Source organism: Tamandua tetradactyla, chromosome 3 (assembly GCF_023851605.1).
Source record: "Tamandua tetradactyla isolate mTamTet1 chromosome 3, mTamTet1.pri, whole genome shotgun sequence".
NCBI classification, from domain to species: Eukaryota; Metazoa; Chordata; class Mammalia; order Pilosa; family Myrmecophagidae; genus Tamandua; species Tamandua tetradactyla.
In genome coordinates, this window is record NC_135329.1 from 35,901,299 (window position 1) to 35,916,571 (window position 15,273).

At 31.6% G+C, this 15,273-nt stretch overlaps 1 long non-coding RNA gene across 1 annotated transcript in view; it reads left to right on the forward strand.

The window, feature by feature from the left end:
- The window catches only part of LOC143677243 (uncharacterized), a 250,762-nt gene that overhangs the window by 199,287 nt on the left and 36,202 nt on the right, over positions 1-15,273 (forward strand). The window contains exon 5 of the long non-coding RNA XR_013172470.1: positions 7,524-7,549. This is a non-coding gene — a long non-coding RNA (uncharacterized LOC143677243). The remainder of the gene's footprint in view (positions 1-7,523; positions 7,550-15,273) is intronic.

Sequence of the window (15,273 nt, forward strand, 5' to 3'; positions counted from 1 at the left end):
TTCCCAAACTCTGCAGCTCAGGAAAGGGCAAAGTGTGATTAATGGGTGTTGTCTGAATCAGAAATCAGTAAGTTTAATCACTATGAATTACTGGTTATCAAAATACTTACAGATAAGAATGAATTAGGAGGTGCAAGGGTAATTCAGTAGTAGAATTCTCGCCTGGCATACGAGAGACCTGGATTCGATTCCTTGCCACTGCACTTCCCCAAAGTAAGCAAACAAGCAAATCAGGAACAAAAAACAAACAAAAATTTAACAAATGGTGCTGCAATAATGGGATACTCACATGGAAAAAGAGTGAAACGTGACCACAGGCATATAGCATAAGAAAAAAATAAATTAATGAAGTGCATTCTAAGTATACAATGGATAAAAGAGTAAAAAGCAGTTTTGGTTAAATATAGCAGTCACAGTAAAAATAGGTTTTAAGTATATCTCTTTCCCCCATTAGATTTTCCTAAAAATGGTAGCACTCTTGGATAAATCATTATTTTTTCAGTACTATTTGACTCTTTCAAAGAGAGACATTATTTCCCACAATCTTTCTCTTTTCGTTAACTGAATAAGGATCACATAAGCAAAAGAAAACAATGAGTCAATTGGAAATAGACACACAGCTAATTGAAGATATCAAAACTGGTCCCATCCATTGGAGATATTGCATATAACTGCATATATTCAATCAGTTCCATCCTCCTGGTACCTTTTCTTTCTATAGTTATTGCTTCTAGCGAAAACAGTTTTACTGCTGCTAGGCTTTGACCAGTGTCGCAAATGTAGTAGGCTGAGTAGACTGTAATTCTAATCATGCCATGATTTAACAAGAACTGAGTACAGTAATTAGTCCAGAAATGCAGGATTTGAAGAATTATTACAAACAGGGAGCCATTCAACAGAAACAGATTTTACTTGGCATTTTTTAAAGAGAGTCCACATTTCAGGATAATGAAAATGTTTATTATTGGGTATCTTTATTGTTGTAGGAAGAAAAGTTAACTCTTCTGTATATTGAAACTGCTTATAAATTCCAAAATCTGGTGGTTCTTTTCATGTATTCTGAAATACCATAAATTCCCTTAGATAGTTCATATTCTTTTTTACCGTAAGTTGTTTGAATACAGTTAACAAAGGTTTTACAAGGACTTCTGCCTTTGTACTTATTTTAACTTCACCTAGAATGTTCCTTCCCCCAGGCTCACTCCATTACTGCATTCATATACCTACTTAACTAGCTGGTCATTAGAGAAGTCTTCCGTGATTATGATACTTTTACTTGCACGCCCTCAATTTACTTTCCTTCATATCTTTTATTTGCTTTATTTTTTTCTCATTAGCACTTATTCTTATATGGCATATTATACATGATATTATGTAAGTAACACATAAGTTAGACATTATACTATATCTCAGATTATGGAAGTACTTGGTTATTTTTGTCTTTCATTAGAATGTGAAATACAAAGGAATAGAAACTTTGTTTTGTTCACTGCTCTATATTTAGTACCTGAAATGATGACTGCGATGTCAAATATATTCAATGAAGATGTGTTTCATAAGTTCTTGTAGAGAATATTTCCCCTTAGAAATATTTTGGACATTGCTTTCCTTGCACTCTCACCAAGCCTTCTAATTATTAATCGCTCTTAAATAGGAAATTTCCAAACAGATGCATAATATTGAAAATCTATGTTTACAATAATAAGGACAAGGTTCCTTGTGAAATAATATTCACATCATCATTGATTAAAACCATTTTCTTTTAAATTATGGTTAGTATGTTTCTTATACTAAACTCTGACTACCACCTAGAATATATTCTATATTGAATTATTAAAATGACCACATTCTTACTATACCAGTCTTTAAATATTAGTTTTCCTCTAGTTTCAATTCTTGTTTCTCATCTTTGTCATAGAATCTCATCTTTTTCAGAGCTTTAACTTCTACACCTAAATCTTTCTACTCCTGTCTAGAATTATCTTTTTAATTCTAGATGCTCAGGGCAAATTGCTTTCTGATACAAAACAGCATCTACAAATTTACAATTACATTTATCATATTCTCCTATGATCCTTCATATACAGTAATATTATCTAATTCCTCAAGTCATAAATTTAGGAGTAGCCCTAATAGTCTCAACTATTTTTCCCTAGATATATACAATTTTCACAAAGTCTTTTCTTTCCTCTTCCTAAATAGTCTCATGAATCCATTTCATCTCTATTTTTATTTCCTTTTTTAAAATTCAGGCTACATTAGTTTGCAAGCTGCCAGAATGCAATATATTAGAAATAAAAGGGCTTTTAAAAAGGGGAATTTAATAAGTTACAAGCTTACAGTTCTAAGTTTATAGAAATGCCCCAAATTAAGGCATCCAGGGAAAGATTAATCCAAGGAAGGTAGAGTGGTCAGGAAATCCTTTGTTAGCTGGGGTCACATAGCTGGCAACTGTTGCCCCCCCATTCCCAGGTTCTGTTGCTTTCACCCTCTGTTTCTTTGGGGGGTTCTCACTTTGCTTCTCCAGGTCTGGCTTTAATCTTTTGGCTTCCCTTGGCTGTCCCCAGGTTCTGGCTTGCTTAACATCTCATGGCAATATCTGCTGGGCTCCAAGCATCTCCAAACATCCATGTGTCTGTTCTCCAGGTGTCCACATCTGTGTCAGCTCTGCTCTGTCAGCTCTGAAGTTTCTCTTCAAAATGTTTCCTCTTTTAAAGGATTCTAGTATATTAATCAAGACCCACCTGGAATGGGTATGGTCACATCTCCATCTAATCAAAGGTCACACCCACAAATAGGCGTGTCACATTTCTGTGGTGATAATCTAATCAAAAGTTTCTGTCCCACAATATGAATTAGGATTCAAAGAAATGGCTGTTCTCACAAGATTGGGATCAGGATTAAAGCATGGCTTTTCTAGGGTACATAATACTTTCAAACTGGCACACAGCCCTTCATGATCTTCAAAGTGTATCATTTCCTCCAGTCTAAGCTTCTCTAGTCAAAATACTTTAGTACCTTTCCATGACCTTTGTAAAGTTTCACATGGTAAATAAGGCACTTTGGGATCTTGGCCCCTGTTTTCCAGCTTAATTCAAAATCTGTGAATTTCTCAGTGACAGAAACCTGGGTTCATTCATCTCTGGCACCAAAACACAGTATTTTAGGAGAGTGTCTGATAAATAATATATATTAGGAAAGAGTATGATATATTAATAATACGCAAGCAAAGTAATGAATTTTAATAGAATAAACCTTTGAGATTTTTTTGGGCAGACTTTTAAATTAGCACCTGTTTGGGGAAAGAATCAACATGTCATCATAAAACTCACCTAAATTGCATTTTAATGAAGTTAACTCTCTATATTTTTATCATTGATAAATCTTGAAGAATCTATAAACTTTAATGTCATGTGATTGGTGGAATTTATACATATAATATAATGGAAAAACATATCCAAGTACCTACTTGCCATGACTTTGCTAAGGTTTATGAATTTAACTAAACTTTTAGCTGCTTTGTAAGTCTGATAACATAAAACAAGAACACAAATTCATATCTAATCTTATGGTCTCTGTGATCCAAAAGGCCAGGAAAGTTAGCTTCTTTTTATTTGGAAGAACATAATTATATCCTCCAAATGATGGTTTTATTAATCATCAGTAACTAGAAATCATCATTTTTTACATGTGGAATCAGAATTATGTGGCATGTATTTATTCTACTTTAGGAGCCAATTAAGAACATGCAATTAATTCATTTATTCAACAGTTTAGTAAATGGTCCCTAGATTTAAGGGCATGATGGATAATGGGGATTAAGGGACAGAAAACAATTGCCTTGTTAAGCGCTTGGTTTTAAAGCAAGTTGAAAGTGTTGCTAAATTTTGCTGGCCGAAAGGTTGCTATAGTGGAGGAGCATTGCATACCATAGGCTCCTTTTAGAAACTCATGATGCATATCTATATGTTGAAGTTTTGAGAAGTTGCAGTGTTAAGAAACCAGTTTGGCTTAGTTGAAACTATTCCTTCTAATATTTATTTGCCGACCAAAGCTTTTCTGTTGTTTTTATTTTCTGTTTTGCTTTTGAAACCTTTTATTCTCCATAGAGTGAGATCTGTTCAACAGCCACTGAGAGTATTGTGTTCATAGCATAGGATGATAAACTTTACGTCATTCCAAAATCAGAATCAGCCTTTATGGATTTGTTGGTGGTGAATAAGAAATATGACAATTGTGCAGTTCTAAAAAGTAACATTTCATTTCCAAATAATCTGGGTTCTCTAATGCTTTTCCATAAAGCTATAAGTGAATAAAATTAATATAGAAACTATACATCTTAGCATAAACAAACAAAATTCTTATGAACCATGTTTTTATTGGTATTAAATTTTAGATTTATTTTAACAACTTAATGGATTTGATAATTAGTAAAAACACATCAGTAAAAGATATAAAATATGGACAGTGATGGTTTTCTTTAGCTGTGAAGCTAGAGCCATGATTTACATCTATTTTTTGAATATTATTAAAAGGTAAAATACTGACATTTTAAGTTTATGCCTTTTATAGCTAATACCTTTAGTCCCATTCATTTGCGAAAGGAGAAATTCATATGACTATAACAGATTTACATTTTCAAATGTGCAGTTTATGAGATACATAGATTACAGTAGCACATATAATATTAATTTCTCTTATAACACATTACTTTCACTTGCCTATAATGTTCAGAAAAAATTACCCAGTTTAAAGTTAGGAAATCTGCCTTTGACTTGAGTACATTCTTCTTTAAAAGCAATTTAAAATTCCTATAACTTGCATAATTCAAAACCTATGGAAAGTTACATCTTACAAATTCCAAGATGATATCATACACGTTCCATTCATAATTATGGAAATTCCATTTTCTTAGGACTATGCTTGTGTTCAGAAATATTCACAACCTTTAAAGAGATATGATATTCTCTCGTAATGACATAATGGTGTGTATATCCTTAGAAATACCATTAATATATATTTTTTTCAAGCCAATGTAGCATATCTAAATATGAGTTTTTAATTTTTTTTGGTTTTCCATTTTTTCTTTTAATTGGAAGATTTGACAACATGAGTGTTGGTTCATGGTTATTGAAGGATCTGGTCTTTCTTATATTGTAAATAAGTATTCTTACTTTTTGTATTCAATAAAAAATAATGGAATAAAAATGGAAAATTTTTAAAATGGAATATTCAAGGTATTTCTAAATGCTCTACTTCATGCCTTCAATTTTATGCATAGGCACACATTTTCAACGGAAACTTTTTCTTCCAAAAGTCATGCTAATTAGAGAAAAAAATTTTTTGTCATCCTTGAAAAAAATCACAATGAAAATTTACACAGGATCCTCAATTGAAAAATGCCAAACTACCACATTAAACATTGTTACATGTTACACAATTTACTGTCTTCCTTGAGTGTATGGAACTTCATTTATTTTTATAATATTATCAAGGCGAACATCAAATAACTTCTGCCTGTAACTAAGGTCTCACTGAGGCACTTATGGATATTTGCTCATGCATTAAACGATTTCAGGCAACAGCTTTCTCTTGCCTTATTTGGGCAATTTACCTGTCTCGTTTCTTACTGTTGGCTTACTTCTTGCTGTTATCCCAGTCCTCCTGGTTGTTAATATGATCTGAGCTGGGAAATGAAGTCAGTATGCACATTTCTGTCACATAATATAAGAATAAATAGATACAGTATGAGATGTTGTGGGTCTCACTATAAGTAAAGTGCCAGAGGTTTATTATGTAGTGTAATATCAAGAAAGCTATGTGGTAAAGTCCTAGGTTTACTTTGGGGCTAAAACTTTTTAAAATAAACTTTCAAAATTCTTAATACAATCTTTTAATTCATTTGAGGAGAATTTTTATTAACTTTTCAAACAGTTAACATCCATGTAAAAATTGTAAATCTACTAACCAAACTATATTTTATATATAGCTCACATAGCCAAAATATAACATTACAGACGGGAAGGACACATGTCATTTGCTTGAAAATAATCACCTCTATGGTGAGAGAAGAAAGGGGTCTTCAAAGTTATCTGTAAGATTTTAGTCATTAAAAACAAAACAAAATAAAATTAGAAAGCAAACAAAAAATATGGAAGAGGGTCCATATTTCCTTACCCATCTCTCTAGCTTTATTTTTTTAAGTTATTCTCATTATTATTTTCAACAACTTCAAAATATGCATGAATGTAAGAGTCAAATACTTACAAAAAGCATACAATAAGGAAAACACTGTATTTCCTTTTCTTCATCCTTATTTTCAGAGGCATCCTGTTTTAACTCTGTCAGCTATCTATTTTGCTCTGTATATATTCACATTTCTAGAACAAGACCATCCTGTAATTTTTAAATTTTTTAAACTCATAAATATTAGCAGTTGTCTTCCTACTGTGGAAGAGATGGTTCTAACTGTCTTATATTCTTCCCTAATCAGCAAATGCATGCAAACATAGCAATACACATCTCCTTTAAGCTCATTCTTATATATTTAATGTTCATTTTGGCTAAAGTCAATTCAATATTTTTACTCTTATAACCATGTAAACATTATTCAGAGCTGAATCATGTAGTAAATCCAGTTCATTTCACTGATTTCAAATTTTCTTGCCTGAATAGTAAGTAAATAACTCCATTTTTCCTTCTCTCTTCTCTCTCTCCCATTCTCTCTGTGTTTTCCATATAGCTCTCACTAATTTATATCTAACTAGTCTATTTCAAAAGTAACCCTCCTTGGTTTTATGAATGCTTGAGTTTTCCCCCAGGTTAATGTTCTGAGACACACCATTTTCCTAGAATCTTCTAGAATTGTATTCCAATTTCAATTTGGGTCAGTTTTGGTTAGGTCTGCTGTCCTTTGTCATCCTTAAATTTCCTTTAATCAACATCTTGTAGATTCCCTCAGCAATTGACATTCCATGGATCCCATAGATTCTAGATCTGTAACTTACTTTTCCTAATGTACTGGTACATTTCAGAGAACCACTTCCTCCAATCATTTCCTTAAAGGGGACAGATAAATATTGCAGGACTGAATATGTCTTTAGTCTAAGTTACATGTGACTAGTAATGTATCTGCATGTAAAACTTTGGATTGCAATTCATTTTTCATCAGATTGCAAAATATTTCTCTGCTTTTTTGAGTTTGCTTATTTCAACATGTGATCTTTACAAGAGTTGTATCGTATTTTGCTTAGAAAACCCTGTATCATATTTATCATCATATATGTATAGATATTCAGCTAACATGACTCTCATAAAGCATGATTATCCAAATAATATGTTATTTGTAGCTAATACAAACAGGTTTGTATATACAGTATGGAATTTAAATGATTAATTATATTTCAGTTTAATCACTGAAACCAAGTTCTGAATACGAAACACGTAAAAAGGCTCTTTATAAGTTCTGACACCTTGTACTCTTAACCATTTTTAGATTAATACTCTCATTTTTTTTTTAACAGACAATTAACAGAACCTACTTTACCAGGTAAGCATACGGATTAAATTTTTAAATATGTGCAAAATTCTTGAAGCATGCCTGTCATATGAGTTCAAAAAGTGTTAGCTATTTCTATTAATTTCATTTGGTACATCAAGAGACATACTTTTATGGAACAAAAAATATAAAAATATATTGAGATCTCCATTTTACATTAAAGTAACATGTGAAATTGGATATTGGACTTCTAAAACTTGCTGAATTGATTTTTTTAAGTAGCAGTTTTATTGACATATAACTCACATACCATACCATTCACCCATTTAAAATATAAAGTCAATATTTTTTTTAGGATAGTCACAGATATGTGCAACGATCACTGCTGTCAATTTTAGAGCATTTTCAACATATCAACAAGAAACCCCATACCTTTTAGCTTTCATCTCCTTATTCCTCCAAACCCCAACCCTAAGTGACACTATTCTACTTTCTATCTCCATGAATTTCCCTGCTGTACATATTTAACCTAAGTGGAATCTTACAATATTTGTCATTTTGTCTCTTAATTCTTTCACTTAGCCTAATGTCTTCAAGGTTCATCCATGTTGTAACATATATCAATACTTCATTCCTTATATGGATGAATAATATTCAATCGTATGGTTTATTGCACATTTTGCTTACATTTCTTCAGTTGATATGCCTTTGGGTTTTTTTCACCATTTGGCTATTGTGATTAATGCTACTAAAATATTCACATGTACTTTTTGTGTAGACAGGCTTTCATTTATTTGGAGTATATACATAGCATTAGAATTATTGAGTCATAGGTTAACTCTATATTTAATCAGTTGAGGAACTGCCACTGTTTTCAGATGTTACTGCACATTTTACATCCTTATCAACAGTTTATGAGGGTTATGATTTTCCCACACCCTCTCCAACACATTTTATTGCTAGACTTTTTGATTGTAATTGTCCTAGTGGGTGTGAGGTTGTATCTCACTATGATTTTGTATTCCCTTGATGACCAATGATATGGAACATCTTTTCATGTGCTTATTGGCATATCTTCTATGATGAAATAACTATTCACACATTTTGCCCATTTTCTAATTGGATTATTGGCCTTTTACTTACTGAATTGTAAGAGCTAGTTAAATAATTTAGATTGAAGCACTTATTCAGACATATGAATTGCAAATATTTTTCCCATTCTGTGTATATTCTTTTCACTTTCTTTATAGTGCTATGGAAGCATGAAATTTTTTTTTTATTTTAATAATCAAATTTATCAATTTTTATTTTGTTGCTCAGTTTTTGGCACCATACCCCGAGTCCATTAATTTTAAGTCCACAATGGCTTCTGTGAAATAACTTTATTAAAGTAAGTTAATGCATATTAACTTCACTGTTACAGTTGAAACATTTTATCTGGTTTCATTTTTATCTATATATTTTGCATAATGATAATTTTTGAATTTATAGTATTGCTTACATGAAAAAATTCTTAAACTACTAGCAGTCCTGAAGGATTGTTCATATTAGACAAGTAGTTTTCGTGAAGCATAATTGTAATAAAACATATTTTACATAGTTACTTCCTATTTGCACATTTATGATTTAGACAGTGTTACTCAAGTGCAGTAATAGTGAACTGTTTTTTATTTTATTTTTTATTTGGAACAAAGCAGTTGGTTTTTGAACATAAAATTTCCTACTTTTTTTTACACTTCACTTTCCTCCTATGCTTAACAAATATTAAAAGCAAATCAATACTTGCAATTTATATTCCACTTTAAGAGTATTTCTTCCTCAATGTTTTGCAATTCCTTGATGAACAATGATATGGAACATCTTTTCATGTGCTTATTGGCATATCTTCTATGATGAAATAACTATTCATCATATACTTACAGAGTATAGCCATGACTACCTGTCCTTATTCATTATCTTTCAAATGGCCATTACTTTCCTCTCCTCTGATATTATTTTGCCTGAGAAGTACTATTCAATTATATTGCAATAATAAAGTTGTTATGTCATTTTAGAACACTGAAAGGGCTGAAATGAAAGGCTGGAAAACAAAAGATGGTAAGGACCATCGATTTAGAAACATACAAAAAACATGCAGGTGGAAATCCTTTTGTTTGGCGGTGTTAAAAGGAAAGAGAAGATAAGCTGAAAGATATGGCAAGCCCAGTCTCAGACTTAGGGAGATGGTGGAAGCAGTAAAAATGGTAGAGTAAAAATAGGGTGCTGATGCCAGACACCTAAATCATGAGAGAAAACAGCAAAACATATGGCAGGAAATGTTGAAGGAAGAGAGGTATACTGGTATGACTTTTAAGTCATTAGAGGGTAAAAAGAAAAGTTACCCAAAAGAATAAGACAACTCTGCTGTCCTAGTTGGGCAGGATTGCTATAAAAAAGTACCACAGACTCAATGGCTTGAACACATCAAATTTATGTTTATGGAAGCTAAATATCTGAAGTCAAGGAACATTCTTCTTAAAGGGGAGAATCTCTTTCATACCTTTCCCTTGGCTACTGGTGCTTGCCCAGAAATCCATGGTGCTCCTTGTTTGTGGAATGACTGAATCTCTGCCTCTGTCTCTGTCTCATCTCTGTCTCCCTCCAAGTGTGTCTAAATTCTCTCTGCATGTAAGGACATCAGCAACACTGGATTAGGGTCCACTCTAGTTCCGTTTGGGCTCATCTTAACTAACAACACCTTCAATGACCCTGTTTACGACCTTCACATTTACAGAACCAGAGGTTGAGACTTGAACATGTCTTTTTGGGGACACAAATCAATCCGTAATATATTCTCACTGCATTTATTCTTCCTTGTGATGGAGCAGTACAAGAAGACAAGTAAAAATGCAGAACACACCTAAGAATGAAGCCTGAGAAAAATGCAGTGTATTATTTTGGGAAAGGATAATAGTGAGGTAGAAAACTAGTGCACACCTTGAAACAATGTTAGAGGACCAGAGAGATTCTGTGCAGTGACATGTAGATTTGATTTGCAGCCAGCATTCAAAACTGGGCCTATTTACATTGTCAGTTTCCAGTCATGTGACTTGGGCAAATTATATCACTCTCTGAGAATTAGTTTCCTTTACTTTAAAACACAAATAAAATACTTTTCTCACAAGATATATTAGAAGATAGAAAAAGATAATTAAGCAGTAATCACTGACCATGTAGGTGAAGTTTTAATAAATATTCACTTAATGTGAATTGTTAACATGGAGTCCAAGGGCCCCAATCACATTGTAGATACAGTTTCAGTAAAAGCAAATTAGTGGTAGCTACTGTTTTAGTAGACTGCAGTTACAATGATAATATGATGGCAACCCTAAAATAGGACAAGATATTGAAAATAGAAAAAGTGTTATATTGACATAAAATTAACCTTCTTTACAGGAAAGATAATTTAGAAATCAGATTACAACAATGCTTAATATTGAGAATAAATATTCATTAGCACTATTTGCTTACATGAATGCACAGTTTTATTTTGACTAGTGTCTACATAAGTTAGAATTATTAACAAATCATTGCCACACATTAAATTGCACTCTACCTATATAATCAAAAAACTCTTAAAACTGTTGTGGTTTCTTTCAGTGAAATACTCCTTGACTTTTTAAAAATATTTAAATCTGATTTTTACTCTTCCAATCAGATATAATTTCCATTTGTGAATAAAAGAAGCAGAAATCATCATCAGAATGTAAAATGTTTTCATTATAAATTATAACTAAATATTTAAGCATTTTCCACTCAAGACTTGTTACATAAGGATCTGTGGCTACTTGGAAGTGTGACGGTCATGAAGAACAAGACGGAGGAATTATTTTAGATTGAAGATACTAAGGAGACAAAGTGACTAAACCGATTATGATTCCTATGTTAGATCCTAAACAAAAAACTCCATTAGTGGAAAAACTAGTGAGATCCGAATAAGGCCTGGATTTAAGTATTCCTCTGGTACTAATACTGATAACTAGGCTATGATTATGAAAGATGTTTACAGTAGGAGAAGCCGAATGAGTATACTTAAAATTGAAAAGCTAACATCTTTATTCACTGGTATTACTATGAGTTTGAAATATGCTGATGCATAAGGATCTAGAGTCATTAAACATATGGTGGTTAGTTTTATTTTTTTTAAGGTTATTCATAGATATTACTCTAGAATATTTAGGGTATTTGTTTTCCAAATTTGTTGATATCTTTGACTTCCTTAATTTTTTATTGTCGGAATTCAGCATCTTACTGTTTTGCACATGTTGACTTATTAAAAAGTATTCCTATTTAGGTTATTAATTATTTTCTTTATTTAATATTTATTAGTTTATGTATTAGTTTCAAAAATTCTTTTATTGAGGTAGACAATAGATTTTATATAATATTTTATCCTCTAATTCAGTGTGTTCGCAGCTCCCATTCCTTCCATGCCTAGATGGCAAATTAATTTATTAATGATTAATAAATTATTTCAATTCAAATCCACACTTGTATTTATAAGCCTTCAAAGTAATTTTTTGAGCATACTTTGGTGCAAAATAAATATCCAAACAAACAAATAAAAACTCTTACTCAAAAAACAAAATTCCCGAAATGAAATGAAAAGAATGACAGTAGCATTTGTAACCTATCATAGAAATATTGCCATTGTGAATAGTTCTTTCTTTTTCTTAAAAAAAAAAAAAAGAAAAACAAAAACACTTTACTGAGGTTTACTGAGGTTTAACTGACATACCACAAAAATCACCCATTTTTACATGAACAGTGAATTTTAGTAAATACTGAGTTACACAGTCATAATTATAATCCAGTTTAGGAATATTTTCATCAGCACAGTAAGCTCCACCATGCTCATCTGCAGTTATTCTCTATTCCCGTCAGTCTGAGATAACCACTAATCTATTTTCATCTCTACGGAATGACATTTTCAGGGTACTTCAGATAATAGAATCATATAATATATGATTTTTTGTGTCTTGCTTGTTTTACTTAGATAATATTTTTATGTTTACTTCATGTTGTTACAAGTATCAGTATTTAATTTCCTTGTACTTCTGAGTAACATACCATTGTAGGAATGTACCATGATTTGTTTATCCATTTACCAGTCAATGGATATTTGCGTTATGTTCTCTCTTTGGCCATTATGAATAATGCTGCTAAGAACATTTATGTGAAAGTCTTTCTGTGGACATGGATGATTACTTTCTTCAATAATATCTTCTGACCAGTTTTTTGTTAATGTAATGAATACCTTAAAATAAATGACATGAGTTTAGTATTTTTTCTTATTTATTATTTCTTTGACACCTAGCTTTCTTCATCCAATAAAAGAAATGGGCATCAATTTCAAAATAAACTGGCATAACAATGCCAGTGTCAAAATAAAGTTATTTTTATAAATCCTACCCATACATTAATATTTCTAAATTTTATGTTCTCTGATTGTTTTTTAATAAAAAGTTAAATCAATAAAAAAGAGACTTCTGAATTCAATAATCTCTTGAGAAAGCATCAATAAATAATGTTGGGTTTAATTTCTTAAATAATTTATTGATACAAAAACAGTTAAGAATACAGTTTTTAGGTGAGGGGTAAGAGGTATGGTACGTATAGTTTTTTTTTCTCTATTATCATTTTATTTCTTTTTCTGTTGTCTTTTTATTTCTTTTTCTAAATCGATGCAAATGTACTAAGAAATGATGAATATGCAACTATGTGATGATATTGAGAATTACTGATTATATATGTAGAATGGAATGATTTCTTAATGTTTTGTTTGTTAATTTTTTTAATTAATAAAAAAAGTTAAAAAAACAGCTGATTATAGATTATATAGTTTTCTTAAAATGAAATGGAAAATTTCTAGGGGTTGAAATGCAGAAATATGTGGTATAAATTCCAATTTAGAAGTAGATAATATTAATTTCCTCTTGAGGATATTCCCTGTAAGTTTATTCATAAGAAAACATCCCGAATAATTCAGTTGTTTGTACCTGTGCCTTTGAATCTAGCTTTCTCTAGCTATAGATATAACTGAATAAAGAACATAAGTTTATTTAAAGTAAAAAAAAAGAATACAGATTTTTGAAATACCACAGCTTTTCTAAGGTAACTTGTCTCTGCCATTTTCTATTTATAAATTGTGACATATTTGTATGTGTCAGTTTGAAAAGGTTTATGTACCCTAGAAAAGCCATATTTTAATCATAATTCCATTTTGTGGGAGCAATGGTTTCTTCTAAACCCTATTCAGTGTTATAGGTTAGAAACTTGATTAAGTTATCTCTAAGAAGATGTGACTCAATGAATTGTGGGCATTAAAGTTGATTAGATTGAGACATGTCTCCAACCATTCTCTGTGGGTCTTGATTAGTTCACTGGAATCCTATAAAAGAGGAAACATTTTGGAGAAAAGGGGAGCTTCTAAGAAGTAGAACGTCATAGCCATGAGAAGCAGAGAGCCCACCAAACAGCAACCTTTGGAGATGAAGAAGGAAAATGCTTTCTGGGGAGCTTCATGAAATGGAAGCCAGGAGAAGAAGCTAGCAGATGATGCCGTGTTTGCCATGTGCCCTTCCAGATGAGGAAGAAGCCCTGACTGTGTTCGCCACGTGCCCTCTCATTTGAGAGAGAAACCCTGAACTTCATTGGCCTTCTTGAACCCAGGCATCCTTCCCTGGACACCTTAGATTGGACATTTCTATAGACTTTGTTTCAAATGGGACATTTTTTTAGCCTTAGAACTGTAAACTAGCAACTTACTAAATTTCCCTTTTTAAAAGCTATTCCCTTTCTGGTATATTGCATTCTGGCAGCTAGCATACTAGAACACATGCTTTTAAAGAACATTCAGAAAGAGAATGTATATTTAACCATATTTTCAGGCAATTATTGGCCTATATTGTTTACAAGGTAATAGCATATTTTCATGTGTTACCCAATATTTGAAAAAGAGTGGTACTTTGTGAAACATCATTCGGAACCTCAATCATAGTATCCTATTGCTTCAGAGGTAATGTGTCACATCTTTGTCCTAAAACTGATAATTTCCCCCAAAAAACCTGTTTAAGCATATCAAATATATAAAAGGTGTAATCCAATAAGTATTTAGCAAACAACATATTTTTTTCTTATTACTTGAAATTCTTCTTATATGCACTCTTTTTTGTTTAATCTTGCCATTTATTTATTTTTGTATTATAAAGAGAAACAATTATATCATAGTTCTTCTCACATCCAAGATGGCATAATTGCCAGGAAGAAGCTGCCACCTAATGGATTGGCTCTGTAAAGTTAAGTTATTTGTAGATTTTCTGTATTTTAGCCATTTTTCACAAATGGAAGAAAGGGGATATTTGGTATATACCCTCTAGGTTCCAGAATAATCTATTTTTCCAAACAATATTGTAAGGTAGATTTATAAATGAGGAAATCCCTGTTTCAGAAAATTTACATTAAAGACAGAAGGACAGATAACATATAAGAAGGGCAGAACAGTACTTGAGCTCAATTTTATCAGACTCCTAAGGCCACTATTTATCCCAATGACTTTTTTAGTTATCGTTAGGCTATATTCATCGGATGGTTTGTAGAGAATATCTTATTTAATATTGTGGCATTTTAAAATTAAATTCTATTCATTTTATATCAAGGAAGAAATAATGAAATATAATTTAAAGACAAAAGGTAACACTTAGAAATTATTATAGTACTATAAACCAAATATTAAA